This window comes from Carcharhinus amblyrhynchos, chromosome 14 (assembly GCF_965287045.1).
Source record: "Carcharhinus amblyrhynchos chromosome 14, sCarAmb.v2.hapA, whole genome shotgun sequence".
In the NCBI taxonomy this organism is placed as follows: Eukaryota; Metazoa; Chordata; class Chondrichthyes; order Carcharhiniformes; family Carcharhinidae; genus Carcharhinus; species Carcharhinus amblyrhynchos.
Window position 1 is genome coordinate 21,033,417 of NC_137337.1, and position 15,087 is coordinate 21,048,503.

The 15,087-nt window shown below is 51.1% G+C and overlaps 1 protein-coding gene across 4 annotated transcripts in view; it reads right to left on the minus strand.

The window, feature by feature from the left end:
* Positions 1 to 15,087, minus strand: part of LOC145352475 (sodium/potassium/calcium exchanger 4-like) — a 274,927-nt gene that overhangs the window by 58,975 nt on the left and 200,865 nt on the right. The window lies entirely within an intron of this gene.

Genomic DNA, 15,087 nt, shown 5'->3' on the forward strand with positions numbered 1-15,087 from the left:
CATGCTAATGCCCATGTGAGGGATTAGCATTCAAACCCCTACATTTTACTTCCTCATCAAAGCTGCCACAGATTATTCTTACTCGTCGAACCTTTTTTAAAGTTTATTTATTAGTGTCACAAGTAGGCTTGTCTGTGTGGGTTTCTCCCGGGCGCTCCGATTCTCTCCCGTAGTCCGAAAGACGTGCTGGTCAGACGCATTTTCCATGCTAACTTCTCCATCAGTGTACAGGCGCCAGAGTGTGGCGACTGGAGGATTTTCACAGCAACTTCATTGCAGTGTCAATGTAAGCCAATTTGTGACACTGGTAAACTTAAACAAATTGATAATACAACCTTTCTTTTGGCTGCACTGTGCCAGGTTTTACACAGGAAATTCAGGCCTGGATTTAAACCCTCCCTTTATTCCCTCTCCCAGTTAATATGACCTAGATACACAGTGGTTGTTACTATGTCTATTGACTGCTAGCTGAGAACAGGATACTGGGTAGAAGTTGGATAATTTCCAGATTCAGGATGAAACAAGCTCCTTATATGCTCAGCAAAGGGAGATAGATCATCATTGAGCCTGGCACAATGTATTGGAGAGTTAACATGTCACAGGGCGACCTGATGTATTTTCAGGCTATAATTTCTCGCGCTGGCATGTATTCCCTCGAGTTCAATAGACTGAAGGATGATCTAATTGAGTTGTTTAAAATGATAAAAGAATTTAATTGGATGGGGTGACGAGAATCAATTTCTTCTGGCAGGGAAATCCAGAACAAGGCATCATAACCCTCTGGACCAGGAGCAAGAACAGGCTCAAGGTCCACTCCAAAGCCTCTGTGTAACCCATCCTTATGGGTGACGATAGAGTCAGGCAGGCATGAAAACTTCTGTTGCCAGTCACTGTGCTGTGGCAGGTAGCCAATTACCAGGAAGTAAAGGACAATGAAGGCCCATCGTCAGAGGCTGGTCCCTGGGCCCCCCATAGCAGGGGCTTTGAGGCCTCCCCACGTCCTTATTGGGAACGTTTCCCAACAGTCGTGGCTGGACGGCTGGGTCTATTTCTTAATTAAAATGTACTGAAGGTTGGAAGGAAGGTGATCACAAATTGATATAACTCTCGTATATCTGAACGTACAACTGCTGTTCGTCCGAATGGTGAGCCTCATACTGGAATTACACCTTTGAAAACCAGTCTGATCTGATCTTTAATCAGACAGTGAACCTGCCTGCTCTGATCTTTAATCAGACAGTGAACCTGCCTGCTCTGGTCTCTAATCAGACAGTGAACCTGCCTGCTCTGGTCTTTAATCAGACAGTGAACCTGCCTGCTCTGGTCTATAATCAGACAGTGAAACTGCCTGCACTGGTCTTTAATCAGACAGTGAACCTGCCTGCTCTGGTCCCTAATCAGACAGTGAACCTGCCTGCTCTGGTCTCTAAACAGACAGTGAACCTGCCTGCTCTGGTCTCTAATCAGACAGTGAACCTGCCTGCCCTGGTCTTTAATCAGACAGTGAACCTGCCTGCTCTGGTCTTTAATCAGACAGTGAACCTGCCTGCCCTGGTCTCTAATCAGACAGTGAACCTCCATGCTCTGGTCTTTAATCAGACAGTGAACCTGCCTGCTCTGGTCTTTAATCAGACAGTGAACCTGCCTGCCCTGGTCTCTAATCAGACAGTGAACATGCCCGCCCTGGTCTCTAATCAGACAGTGAACCTGCCTGCTCTGGTCTATAATCAGACAGTGAACCTGCCTGCCCTGGTCTCGAATCAGACAGTGAACCTGCCTGCCCTGGTCTCTAATCAGACATGAACCTGCCTGCTCTGGTCTCTAATCATACAGTGGACCTGCCTGCTCTGGTCTCTAATCAGACAGTGAACCTGCCTGCTCTGGTGTTTAATCAGACAGTGAACCTGCCTGCTCTGGTCTCTAATCAGACAGTGAACCTGCCTGCTCTGGTCTCTAATCAGACAGTGAACCTGCCTGCTCTGGTCTCTAATCAGACAGTGAACCAGCCTGCTCTGGTCTCTAATCAGACAGTGAACCTGCCTGCTCTGGTCTCTAATCAGACAGTGAACCAGCCTGCTCTGGTCTCTAATCAGACAATGAACCAGCCTGCTCTGGTCTCTAATCAGACAGTGAACCTGGATGCCCTGGTCTCTAATCAGACAGTGAACCTGCCTGCTCTGGTCTCTAATCAGACAATGAACCTGCCTGCCCTGGTCTCTAATCAGACAATGAACCTGCCTGCCCTGGTCTCCAATCAGACAGTGAACCTGCCTGCTCTGGTCTCTAATCAGACAGTGAACCTGCCTGTCCTGGTCTCTAATCAGACAGTGAACCTGCCTGCCCTGGTCTCTCATCAGACAGTGAACCTGCCTGCTCTGGTCTCTAATCAGACAGTGAACCTGCCAGCCCCGGTCTCTAATCAGACAGTGAACCTGCCTGAGCTGGTCTCTCATCAGACAGTGAACCTGCCTGCCCTGGTCTCTCATCAGACAGTGAACCTGCATGCTCAGGTCGTTAATCAGACAGTGAACCTGCCTGCCCTGGTCTCCAATCAGACAGTGAACCTGCCTGCTCTGGTCTTTAATCAGACAGTGAACCTGCCTGTCCTGGTCTCTAATCCGACAATGAAACTGCCTGCCCTGGTCTCTCATCAGACAGTGAACCTGCCTGCTCTGGTCTCTAATCAGACAGTGAACCTGCCAGCCCCAGTCTCTAATCAGACAGTGAACCTGCCTGCTCTGGTCTCTAATCAGACAGTGAACCTGCCAGCCCCAGTCTCTAATCAGACAGTGAACCTGCCTGCTCTGGTCTCTAATCAGACAGTGAACCTGCCAGCCCCAGTCTCTAATCAGACAGTGAACCTGCCTGCTCTGGTCTCTAATCAGACAGTGAACCTGCCTGCTCTGGTCTCTAAACAGACAGTGAACCTGCCTGCACTGGTCTTTCATCAGACAGTGAACCTGCCTGCTATGGTCTCTAATCAGACAATGAACCTGCCTGCCCTGGTCTCTAATCAGACAGTGACCCTGCCTCCTCTGGTTTTTAATCAGACAGTGAACCTGCCTGCTCTGATGTCTAATCAGAAAGTGAACCTGCCTGCCCTGGTCTCTCATCAGACAGTGAACCTGCCTGCTCTGGTCTCTAATCAGACAGTGAACCTGCCAGCCCTCGTCTCTAATCAGACAGTGAACCTGCCTGCCCTGGTCACTAATCAGACAGTGAACCTGCCTGCTCTGGTCTCTAATCAGACAGTGAACCTGCCTGTTCTGGTCTCTAATCAGACAGTGAACCTGCCTGCTCTGGTCTCTAATCAGACAGTGAACCTGCCTGCTCTGGTCTTTAATCAGACAGTAAACCTGCCTGCCCTGGTCTCTAATCAGACAGTGAACCTGCCTCCTCTGGTCTTTAATCAGACAGTGAACCTGCCTGCCCTGGTCTCTAATCAGACAGTCAACCTGCCTGCCCTGGTCTCTAATCAGACAGTAAACCTGCCTGCACTGGTCACTAATCAGACAGTGAACCTGCCTGCTCTGGTCTCTAATCAGACAGTGAACCTGCCTGCTCTGGTCTCTAAGCAGACAGTGAACCTGCCTGCTCTGGTCTCTAATCAGACAGTGACCCTGCCTCCTCTGGTTTTTAATCAGACAGTGAACCTGCCTGCTCTGATGTCTAATCAGAAAGTGAACCTGCCTGCTCTGGTCTCTAATCAGACAGTGAACCTGCCAGCCCTCGTCTCTAATCAGACAGTGAACCTGCCTGCCCTGGTCACTAATCAGACAGTGAACCTGCCTGCTCTGGTCTCTAACCAGACAGTGAACCTGCCTGCTCTGGTCTCTAACCAGACAGTGAACCTGCCTGCTCTGGTCTCTAATCAGACAGTGACCCTGCCTCCTCTGGTTTTTAATCAGACAGTGAACCTGCCTGCTCTGATGTCTAATCAGAAAGTGAACCTGCCTGCTCTGGTCTCTAATCAGACAGTGAACCTGCCTGATCTGGTCTCTAACCAGACTGTGAACCTGCCTGCTCTGGTCTCTAATCAGACAGTGAACCTGCCTGTTCTGGTCTCTAATCAGACAGTGAACCTGCCTGCTCTGGTCTCTAATCAGACAGTGAACCTGCCTGCTCTGGTCTTTAATCAGACAGTGAACCTGCCTGCCCTGGTCTCTAATCAGACAGTCAACCTGCCTGCCCTGGTCTCTAATCAGACAGTAAACCTGCCTGCACTGGTCACTAATCAGACAGTGCACCTGCCTGCTCTGGTCTCTAATCAGACAGTGAACCTGCCTGCTCTGGTCTCTAACCAGACAGTGAACCTGCCTGCTCTGGTCTCTAATCAGACAGTGAACCTGCCTGCTCTGGTCTCGAACCAGACAGTGAACCTGCCTGCCCTGGTCTCTAATCAGACAGTGAACCTGCCTGTTCTGGTCTCTAATCAGACAGTGAACCTGCCTGCTCTGGTCTCTAATCAGACAGTGAACCTGCCTGCTCTGGTCTTTAATCAGACAGTGAACCTGCCTGCCCTGGTCTCAAATCAGACAGTAATCCTGCCTGCCCTGGTCTCTAATCAGACAGTGAACCTGCCTGCCCTGGTCTCCAATCAGACAGTGAACCTGCCAGCTCTGTTCTTTAATCAGACATTAAACCTGCCTGCCCTGGTCTCTAATCAGACAGTGAACCTCCCTGCCCTGGTCTCTAATCAGACAGCGAGCCTGCCTGCTCTGGTCTCTAAACAGACAGTGAACCTGCCTGCACTGGTCTCTAACCAGACAGTGAACCTGCCTGCTCTGGTCTCTAATCAGACAGTGAACCTGCCTGCCGTGGTCTCTAATCAGACAGTGAACCTGCCTGCCCTGGTCTCTAATCAGACAGTGAACCTGCCTGCTCTGGTCTCTAATCATACAGTGAACCTGCCTGCTCTGATCTTTCATCAGACAGTGAACCTGCCTGCTCTGGTCTCAAATCAGACAATGAACCTGCCTGCCCTGGTCTCTAATCATACAGTGAACCTGCCTGCCCTGGTCTCTAATCATACAGTGATCCTGCCTGCCGTGGTCTCTAATCAGACAGTGAACCTGCCTGCTCTGGTCTCTAATCAGACAGTGACTCTGCCTCCTCTGGTTTTTAATTAGACAGTGAACCTGCCTGCTCTGGTGTCTAATCAGAAAGTGAACCTGCCTGCCCTGGTCTCTCATCAGAGAGTGAACCTGCCTGTTCTGGTCTCTAATCAGACAGTGAACCTGCCTGCTCTGGTCTCTAATCAGACAGTGAACCTGCCTGCTCTGGTCTTTAATCAGACAGTGAACCTGCCTGCCCTGGTCTCAAATCAGACAGTAATCCTGCCTGCCCTGGTCTCTAATCAGACAGTGAACCTGCCTGCCCTGGTCTCCAATCAGACAGTGAACCTGCCAGCTCTGTTCTTTAATCAGACATTAAACCTGCCTGCCCTGGTCTCTAATCAGACAGTGAACCTCCCTGCCCTGGTCTCTAATCAGACAGCGAGCCTGCCTGCTCTGGTCTCTAAACAGACAGTGAACCTGCCTGCACTGGTCTCTAACCAGACAGTGAACCTGCCTGCTCTGGTCTCTAATCAGACAGTGAACCTGCCTGCCGTGGTCTCTAATCAGACAGTGAACCTGCCTGCCCTGGTCTCTAATCAGACAGTGAACCTGCCTGCTCTGGTCTCTAATCATACAGTGAACCTGCCTGCTCTGATCTTTCATCAGACAGTGAACCTGCCTGCTCTGGTCTCAAATCAGACAATGAACCTGCCTGCCCTGGTCTCTAATCATACAGTGAACCTGCCTGCCCTGGTCTCTAATCATACAGTGATCCTGCCTGCCGTGGTCTCTAATCAGACAGTGAACCTGCCTGCTCTGGTCTCTAATCAGACAGTGACTCTGCCTCCTCTGGTTTTTAATTAGACAGTGAACCTGCCTGCTCTGGTGTCTAATCAGAAAGTGAACCTGCCTGCCCTGGTCTCTCATCAGAGAGTGAACCTGCCTGCCCTGGTCACTAATCAGACAGTGAGCCTGTGTGCTCTGGTCTCTAATCAGACAGTGAACCTGCCTGCCCTGGTCTCTAATCAGACAGTGAACCTGCCTGCCCTGGTCTCTAATCAGACAGTGAACCTGCCTGCTCTGGTCACTAATCATACAGTGAACCTGCCTGCTCTGATCTTTCATCAGACAGTGAACCTGCCTGCTCTGGTCTCAAATCAGACAATGAACCTGCCTGCCCTGGTCACTAATCAGACAGTGAACCTGCCTGCTCTGGTCTCTAATCAGACAGTGAACCTGCCTGCCCTGGTCTCTAATCAGACAGTGAACCTGCCTGCCCTGGTCTCTAATCAGACAGTGAACCTGCCTGCTCTGGTCTCTAATCATACAGTGAACCTGCCTGCTCTGATCTTTCATCAGACAGTGAACCTGCCTGCTCTGGTCTCAAATCAGACAATGAACCTGCCTGCCCTGGTCTCTAATCATACAGTGAACCTGCCTGCCCTGGTCTCTAATCATACAGTGATCCTGCCTGCCGTGGTCTCTAATCAGACAGTGAACCTGCCTGCTCTGGTCTCTAATCAGACAGTGACTCTGCCTCCTCTGGTTTTTAATCAGACAGTGAACCTGCCTGCTCTGGTGTCTAATCAGAAAGTGAACATGCCTGCCCTGGTCTCTCATCAGAGAGTGAACCTGCCTGCCCTGGTCACTAATCAGACAGTGAGCCTGTCTGCTCTGGTCTCTAATCAGACAGTGAACCTGCCTGCTCTGGTCTCTAATCAGGCAGTGAACCTGCCTGCCCTCGTCTCTAATCAGACAGTGAACCTGCCTGCCCTGGTCACTAATCAGACAGTGAGCCTGTCTGCTCTGGTCTCTAATCAGACAGTGAACCTGCCTGCTCTGGTCTCTAATCAGACAGTGAACCTGCCTGCTCTGGTCTCTAATCAGACAGTGAACCTGCCTGCCCTGGTCTCTAATCAGACAGTGAACCTCCCTGCCCTGGTCTCTAATCAGACAGTGAACCTGCCTGCCCTGGTCTCTAATCAGACAGTGAACCTGCCTGCCCTGGTCTCTAATCAGACAGTGAACCTGCCTGCTCTGGTCTTTAATCAGACAGTGAACCTGCCTGCTCTGGTCTCTAATCAGACAGTGAACCTGCCTGCTCTGGTCTCTAATCAGACAGTGAACCTGCCTGCTCTAGTCTCTAATCAGACAGTGAACCTGCCTGCTCTGGTCTCTAATCAGACAGTGAACCTGCCTGCTCTAGTCTCTAATCAGACAGTGAACCTGCCTGCCCTGTTCTCTAATTAGACAGTGAACCTGCCAGCCCTGTTCTCTAATTAGACAGTGAACCTGCCTGCTCTGGTCTCTATTCAGACAGTGAACCTGCCAGCCCTGGTCTCTATTCAGACAGTGAACCTGCCTGCCCTGGTCTCCAATCAGACAGTGAATCTGCCAGCTCTGTTCTTTAATCAGACAGTAAACCTGCCTGCCCTGGTCTCCAATCAGACAGTGAACCTGCCTGCTCTGGTCTCTAATCAGACAGTAAACCTGCCTGCCCTGGTCTCTAATCAGACAGTGAACCTGCCTGCCCTGGTCTCGAATCAGACAGTGAACCTGCCTGCTTTGTTCTTTAATCAGACAGTGAACCTGCGTGCCCTGGTCTCTAATCAGACAGTGAACCTGCCTGCCCTGGTCTCTAATCAGACAGTGAACCTGCCTGCCCTGGTCTCTAAGCAGACAGTGAGCCTACCTGCTCTGGTCTCTAATCAGACAGTGAACCTGCCTGAGCTGGTCTCTAATCAGACAGTGAACCTGCCTGCCCTGGTCTTTAATCAGACAGTGAACCTGCCTGCTCTGGTCTCTAATCATGCAGTGAACCTGCCTGCTCTGGTCTCTAATCATGCAGTGAACCTGCCTGCTCTGCTCACTAATCAGACAGTGAACCTGCCTGCTCTGGTCTCTAATCATGCAGTGAACCTGCCTGCTCTGGTCTTTAATCAGACAGTGAACCTGCCTGCTCTGGTCTCTAATCAGACAGTGAACCTGCCTGCTCTGGTCTTTAATCAGACAGTGAACCTGCCTGCTCTGGTCTCTAATCAGACAGTGAACCTGGATGCCCTGGTCTCTAATCAGACAGTGAACCTGCCTGCTCTGGTCTCTAATCAGACAGTGAACCTGGATGCCCTGGTCTCTAATCAGACAGTGAACCTGCCTGCTCTGGTCTCTAATCAGACAATGAACCTGCCTGCTCTGGTCTTTAATCAGACAGTGAACCTGCCTGCTCTGGTCTCTAATCAGACAGTGAACCTGCCTGCTCTGGTCTCTAATCAGACAGTGAACCTGCCTGCTCTGGTCTTTAATCAGACAGTGAACCTGCCTGTCCTGGTCTCTAATCAGACAGTGAACCTGCCTGTCCTGGTCTCTAATCAGACAGTGAACCTGCCTGCTCGGGTCTTTAATCAGACAGTGAACCTGCCTGCTCTGGTCTCTAATCAGACAGTGAACCTGCCCGCTCTGGTCTCTAATCAGACAGTGAACCTGCGTGCCCTGGTCTCTAATCAGACAGTGAACCTGCCTGCCCTGGTCTTTAATCAGACAGTGAACCTGCCTGCTCTGGTCTGTAATCAGACAGTGAACCTGCCTGCTATGGTCTCTAATCAGACAATGAACCTGCCTGCCCTGGTCTCTAACCAGACAGTGACCCTGCCTCCTCTGGTTTTTAATCAGACAGTGAACCTGCCTGCTCTGATGTCTAATCAGAAAGTGAACCTGCCTGCCCTGGTCTCTCATCAGACAGTGAACCTGCCTGCTCTGGTCTCTAATCAGACAGTGAACCTGCCAGCCCTCGTCTCTAATCAGACAGTGAACCTGCCTGCCCTGGTCACTAATCAGACAGTGAACCTGCCTGCTCTGTTCTCTAATCAGACAGTGAACCTGCCTGCCCTGGTCTCTAATCAGACAGTGAACCTGCCTGCTCTGGTCTTTAATCAGACAGTGAACCTGCCTGCTCTGGTCTCTAATCAGACAGTGAACCTGCCTGCTCTGGTCTCTAATCAGACAGTGAACCTGCCTGCTCTAGTCTCTAATCAGACAGTGAACCTGCCTGCTCTGGTCTCTAATCAGACAGTGAACCTGCCTGCTCTAGTCTCTAATCAGACAGTGAACCTGCCTGCCCTGTTCTCTAATTAGACAGTGAACCTGCCAGCCCTGTTCTCTAATTAGACAGTGACCCTGCCTCCTCTGGTTTTTAATCAGACAGTGAACCTGCCTGCTCTGATGTCTAATCAGAAAGTGAACCTGCCTGCTCTGGTCTCTAATCAGACAGTGAACCTGCCAGCCCTCGTCTCTAATCAGACAGTGAACCTGCCTGCCCTGGTCACTAATCAGACAGTGAACCTGCCTGCTCTGGTCTCTAACCAGACAGTGAACCTGCCTGCTCTGGTCTCTAACCAGACAGTGAACCTGCCTGCTCTGGTCTCTAATCAGACAGTGACCCTGCCTCCTCTGGTTTTTAATCAGACAGTGAACCTGCCTGCTCTGATGTCTAATCAGAAAGTGAACCTGCCTGCTCTGGTCTCTAATCAGACAGTGAACCTGCCTGATCTGGTCTCTAACCAGACTGTGAACCTGCCTGCTCTGGTCTCTAATCAGACAGTGAACCTGCCTGTTCTGGTCTCTAATCAGACAGTGAACCTGCCTGCTCTGGTCTCTAATCAGACAGTGAACCTGCCTGCTCTGGTCTTTAATCAGACAGTGAACCTGCCTGCCCTGGTCTCTAATCAGACAGTCAACCTGCCTGCCCTGGTCTCTAATCAGACAGTAAACCTGCCTGCACTGGTCACTAATCAGACAGTGAACCTGCCTGCTCTGGTCTCTAATCAGACAGTGAACCTGCCTGCTCTGGTCTCTAACCAGACAGTGAACCTGCCTGCTCTGGTCTCTAATCAGACAGTGAACCTGCCTGCTCTGGTCTCGAACCAGACAGTGAACCTGCCTGCCCTGGTCTCTAATCAGACAGTGAACCTGCCTGTTCTGGTCTCTAATCAGACAGTGAACCTGCCTGCTCTGGTCTCTAATCAGACAGTGAACCTGCCTGCTCTGGTCTTTAATCAGACAGTGAACCTGCCTGCCCTGGTCTCAAATCAGACAGTAATCCTGCCTGCCCTGGTCTCTAATCAGACAGTGAACCTGCCTGCCCTGGTCTCCAATCAGACAGTGAACCTGCCAGCTCTGTTCTTTAATCAGACATTAAACCTGCCTGCCCTGGTCTCTAATCAGACAGTGAACCTCCCTGCCCTGGTCTCTAATCAGACAGCGAGCCTGCCTGCTCTGGTCTCTAAACAGACAGTGAACCTGCCTGCACTGGTCTCTAACCAGACAGTGAACCTGCCTGCTCTGGTCTCTAATCAGACAGTGAACCTGCCTGCCGTGGTCTCTAATCAGACAGTGAACCTGCCTGCCCTGGTCTCTAATCAGACAGTGAACCTGCCTGCTCTGGTCTCTAATCATACAGTGAACCTGCCTGCTCTGATCTTTCATCAGACAGTGAACCTGCCTGCTCTGGTCTCAAATCAGACAATGAACCTGCCTGCCCTGGTCTCTAATCATACAGTGAACCTGCCTGCCCTGGTCTCTAATCATACAGTGATCCTGCCTGCCGTGGTCTCTAATCAGACAGTGAACCTGCCTGCTCTGGTCTCTAATCAGACAGTGACTCTGCCTCCTCTGGTTTTTAATTAGACAGTGAACCTGCCTGCTCTGGTGTCTAATCAGAAAGTGAACCTGCCTGCCCTGGTCTCTCATCAGAGAGTGAACCTGCCTGCCCTGGTCACTAATCACACAGTGAGCCTGTGTGCTCTGGTCTCTAATCAGACAGTGAACCTGCCTGCCCTGGTCTCTAATCAGACAGTGAACCTGCCTGCCCTGGTCTCTAATCAGACAGTGAACCTGCCTGCTCTGGTCACTAATCATACAGTGAACCTGCCTGCTCTGATCTTTCATCAGACAGTGAACCTGCCTGCTCTGGTCTCAAATCAGACAATGAACCTGCCTGCCCTGGTCACTAATCAGACAGTGAACCTGCCTGCTCTGGTCTCTAATCAGACAGTGAACCTGCCTGCCCTGGTCTCTAATCAGACAGTGAACCTGCCTGCCCTGGTCTCTAATCAGACAGTGAACCTGCCTGCTCTGGTCTCTAATCATACAGTGAACCTGCCTGCTCTGATCTTTCATCAGACAGTGAACCTGCCTGCTCTGGTCTCAAATCAGACAATGAACCTGCCTGCCCTGGTCTCTAATCATACAGTGAACCTGCCTGCCCTGGTCTCTAATCATACAGTGATCCTGCCTGCCGTGGTCTCTAATCAGACAGTGAACCTGCCTGCTCTGGTCTCTAATCAGACAGTGACTCTGCCTCCTCTGGTTTTTAATCAGACAGTGAACCTGCCTGCTCTGGTGTCTAATCAGAAAGTGAACATGCCTGCCCTGGTCTCTCATCAGAGAGTGAACCTGCCTGCCCTGGTCACTAATCAGACAGTGAGCCTGTCTGCTCTGGTCTCTAATCAGACAGTGAACCTGCCTGCTCTGGTCTCTAATCAGGCAGTGAACCTGCCTGCCCTCGTCTCTAATCAGACAGTGAACCTGCCTGCCCTGGTCACTAATCAGACAGTGAGCCTGTCTGCTCTGGTCTCTAATCAGACAGTGAACCTGCCTGCTCTGGTCTCTAATCAGACAGTGAACCTGCCTGCTCTGGTCTCTAATCAGACAGTGAACCTGCCTGCCCTGGTCTCTAATCAGACAGTGAACCTCCCTGCCCTGGTCTCTAATCAGACAGTGAACCTGCCTGCCCTGGTCTCTAATCAGACAGTGAACCTGCCTGCCCTGGTCTCTAATCAGACAGTGAACCTGCCTGCTCTGGTCTTTAATCAGACAGTGAACCTGCCTGCTCTGGTCTCTAATCAGACAGTGAACCTGCCTGCTCTGGTCTCTAATCAGACAGTGAACCTGCCTGCTCTAGTCTCTAATCAGACAGTGAACCTGCCTGCTCTGGTCTCTAATCAGACAGTGAACCTGCCTGCTCTAGTCTCTAATCAGACAGTGAACCTGCCTGCCCTGTTCTCTAATTAGACAGTGAACCTGCCAGCCCTGTTCTCTAATTAGACAGTGAACCTGCCTGCTCTGGTCTCTATTCAGACAGTGAACCTGCCAGCCCTGGTCTCTATTCAGACAGTGAACCTGCCTGCCCTGGTCTCCAATCAGACAGTGAATCTGCCAGCTCTGTTCTTTAATCAGACAGTAAACCTGCCTGCCCTGGTCTCCAATCAGACAGTGAACCTGCCTGCTCTGGTCTCTAATCAGACAGTAAACCTGCCTGCCCTGGTCTCTAATCAGACAGTGAACCTGCCTGCCCTGGTCTCGAATCAGACAGTGAACCTGCCTGCTTTGGTCTTTAATCAGACAGTGAACCTGCGTGCCCTGGTCTCTAATCAGACAGTGAACCTGCCTGCCCTGGTCTCTAATCAGACAGTGAACCTGCCTGCCCTGGTCTCTAAGCAGACAGTGAGCCTACCTGCTCTGGTCTTTAATCAGACAGTGAACCTGCCTGCTCTGGTCTCTAATCATGCAGTGAACCTGCCTGCTCTGGTCTCTAATCATGCAGTGAACCTGCCTGCTCTGCTCACTAATCAGACAGTGAACCTGCCTGCTCTGGTCTCTAATCATGCAGTGAACCTGCCTGCTCTGGTCTTTAATCAGACAGTGAACCTGCCTGCTCTGGTCTCTAATCAGACAGTGAACCTGCCTGCTCTGGTCTTTAATCAGACAGTGAACCTGCCTGCTCTGGTCTCTAATCAGACAGTGAACCTGGATGCCCTGGTCTCTAATCAGACAGTGAACCTGCCTGCTCTGGTCTCTAATCAGACAGTGAACCTGGATGCCCTGGTCTCTAATCAGACAGTGAACCTGCCTGCTCTGGTCTCTAATCAGACAATGAACCTGCCTGCTCTGGTCTTTAATCAGACAGTGAACCTGCCTGCTCTGGTCTCTAATCAGACAGTGAACCTGCCTGCTCTGGTCTCTAATCAGACAGTGAACCTGCCTGCTCTGGTCTTTAATCAGACAGTGAACCTGCCTGTCCTGGTCTCTAATCAGACAGTGAACCTGCCTGTCCTGGTCTCTAATCAGACAGTGAACCTGCCTGCTCGGGTCTTTAATCAGACAGTGAACCTGCCTGCTCTGGTCTCTAATCAGACAGTGAACCTGCCCGCTCTGGTCTCTAATCAGACAGTGAACCTGCGTGCCCTGGTCTCTAATCAGACAGTGAACCTGCCTGCCCTGGTCTTTAATCAGACAGTGAACCTGCCTGCTCTGGTCTGTAATCAGACAGTGAACCTGCCTGCTCTGGTCTCTAGTCAGACAGTGAACCTGCCTGCTCTGGCCTTTAATCAGACAATGAACCTTGCTGCCCTGGTCTCTAATCAGACAGTGAACCTGCCTGCCCTGGTCTCCAATCAGACAGTGAACCTGCCAGCTCTGTTCTTTAATCAGACATTAAACCTGCCTGCCCTGGTCTCTAATCAGACAGTGAACCTCCCTGCCCTGGTCTCTAATCAGACAGTGAACCTGCCTGCCCTGGTCTCTAATCAGACAGTGAACCTGCCTGCCCTGGTCTCTAATCAGACAGTGAACCTGCCTGCTCTGGTCTCTAATCAGACAGTGAACCTGCCTGCTCTGGTCTCTAATCAGACAGTGAACCTGCCTGCTCTAGTCTCTAATCAGACAGTGAACCTGCCTGCCCTGTTCTCTAATTAGACAGTGAACCAGCCAGCCCTGTTCTCTAATTAGACAGTGAACCTGCCTGCTCTGGTCTCTATTCAGACAGTGAACCTGCCAGCCCTGGTCTCTATTCAGACAGTGAACCTGCCTGCCCTGGTCTCCAATCACACAGTGAATCTGCCAGCTCTGTTCTTTAATCAGACAGTAAACCTGCCTGCCCTGGTCTCCAATCAGACAGTAAACCTGCCTGCTTTGGTCTCTAATCAGACAGTAAACCTGCCTGCCCTGGTCTCTAATCAGACAGTGAACCTGCCTGCCCTGGTCTCGAATCAGACAGTGAACCTGCCTGCTTTGGTCTTTAATCAGACAGTGAACCTGCGTGCCCTGGTCTCTAATCAGACAGTGAACCTGCCTGCTCTGGTCTCTAATCAGACAGTGAACCTGCGTGCTCTGGTGTTTAATCAGACAGTGAACCTGCCTGCTCTGGTCTCTAATCAGACAGTGAACCTGCCTGCTCTGGTCTCTAATCAGACAGTGAACCTGCCTGCTCTGGTCTCTAATCAGACAGTGAACCAGCCTGCTCTGGTCTCTAATCAGACAGTGAACCTGCCTGCTCTGGTCTCTAATCAGACAGTGAACCAGCCTGCTCTGGTCTCTAATCAGACAATGAACCAGCCTGCTCTGGTCTCTAATCAGACAGTGAACCTGGATGCCCTGGTCTCTAATCAGACAGTGAACCTGCCTGCTCTGGTCTCTAATCAGACAATGAACCTGCCTGCCCTGGTCTCTAATCAGACAATGAACCTGCCTGCTCTGGTCTTTAATCAGGCAGTGAACCTGCCTGTCCTGGTCTCTAATCAGACAGTGAACCTGCCTGAGCTGGTCTCTCATCAGACAGTGAACCTGCCTGCCCTGGTCTCTCATCAGACAGTGAACCTGCATGCTCAGGTCGTTAATCAGACAGTGAACCTGCCTGCCCTGGTCTCCAATCAGACAGTGAACCTGCCTGCTCTGGTCTCTAATCAGACAGTGAACCTGCCTGTCCTGGTCTCTAATCCGACAATGAAACTGCCTGCCCTGGTCTCTCATCAGACAGTGAACCTGCCTGCTCTGGTCTCTAATCAGACAGTGAACCTGCCAGCCCCAGTCTCTAATCAGACAGTGAACCTGCCTGCTCTGGTCTCTAATCAGACAGTGAACCTGCCAGCCCCAGTCTCTAATCAGACAGTGAACCTGCCTGCTCTGGTCTCTAATCAGACAGTGAACCTGCCAGCCCCAGTCTCTAATCAGACAGTGAACCTGCCTGCTCTGGTCT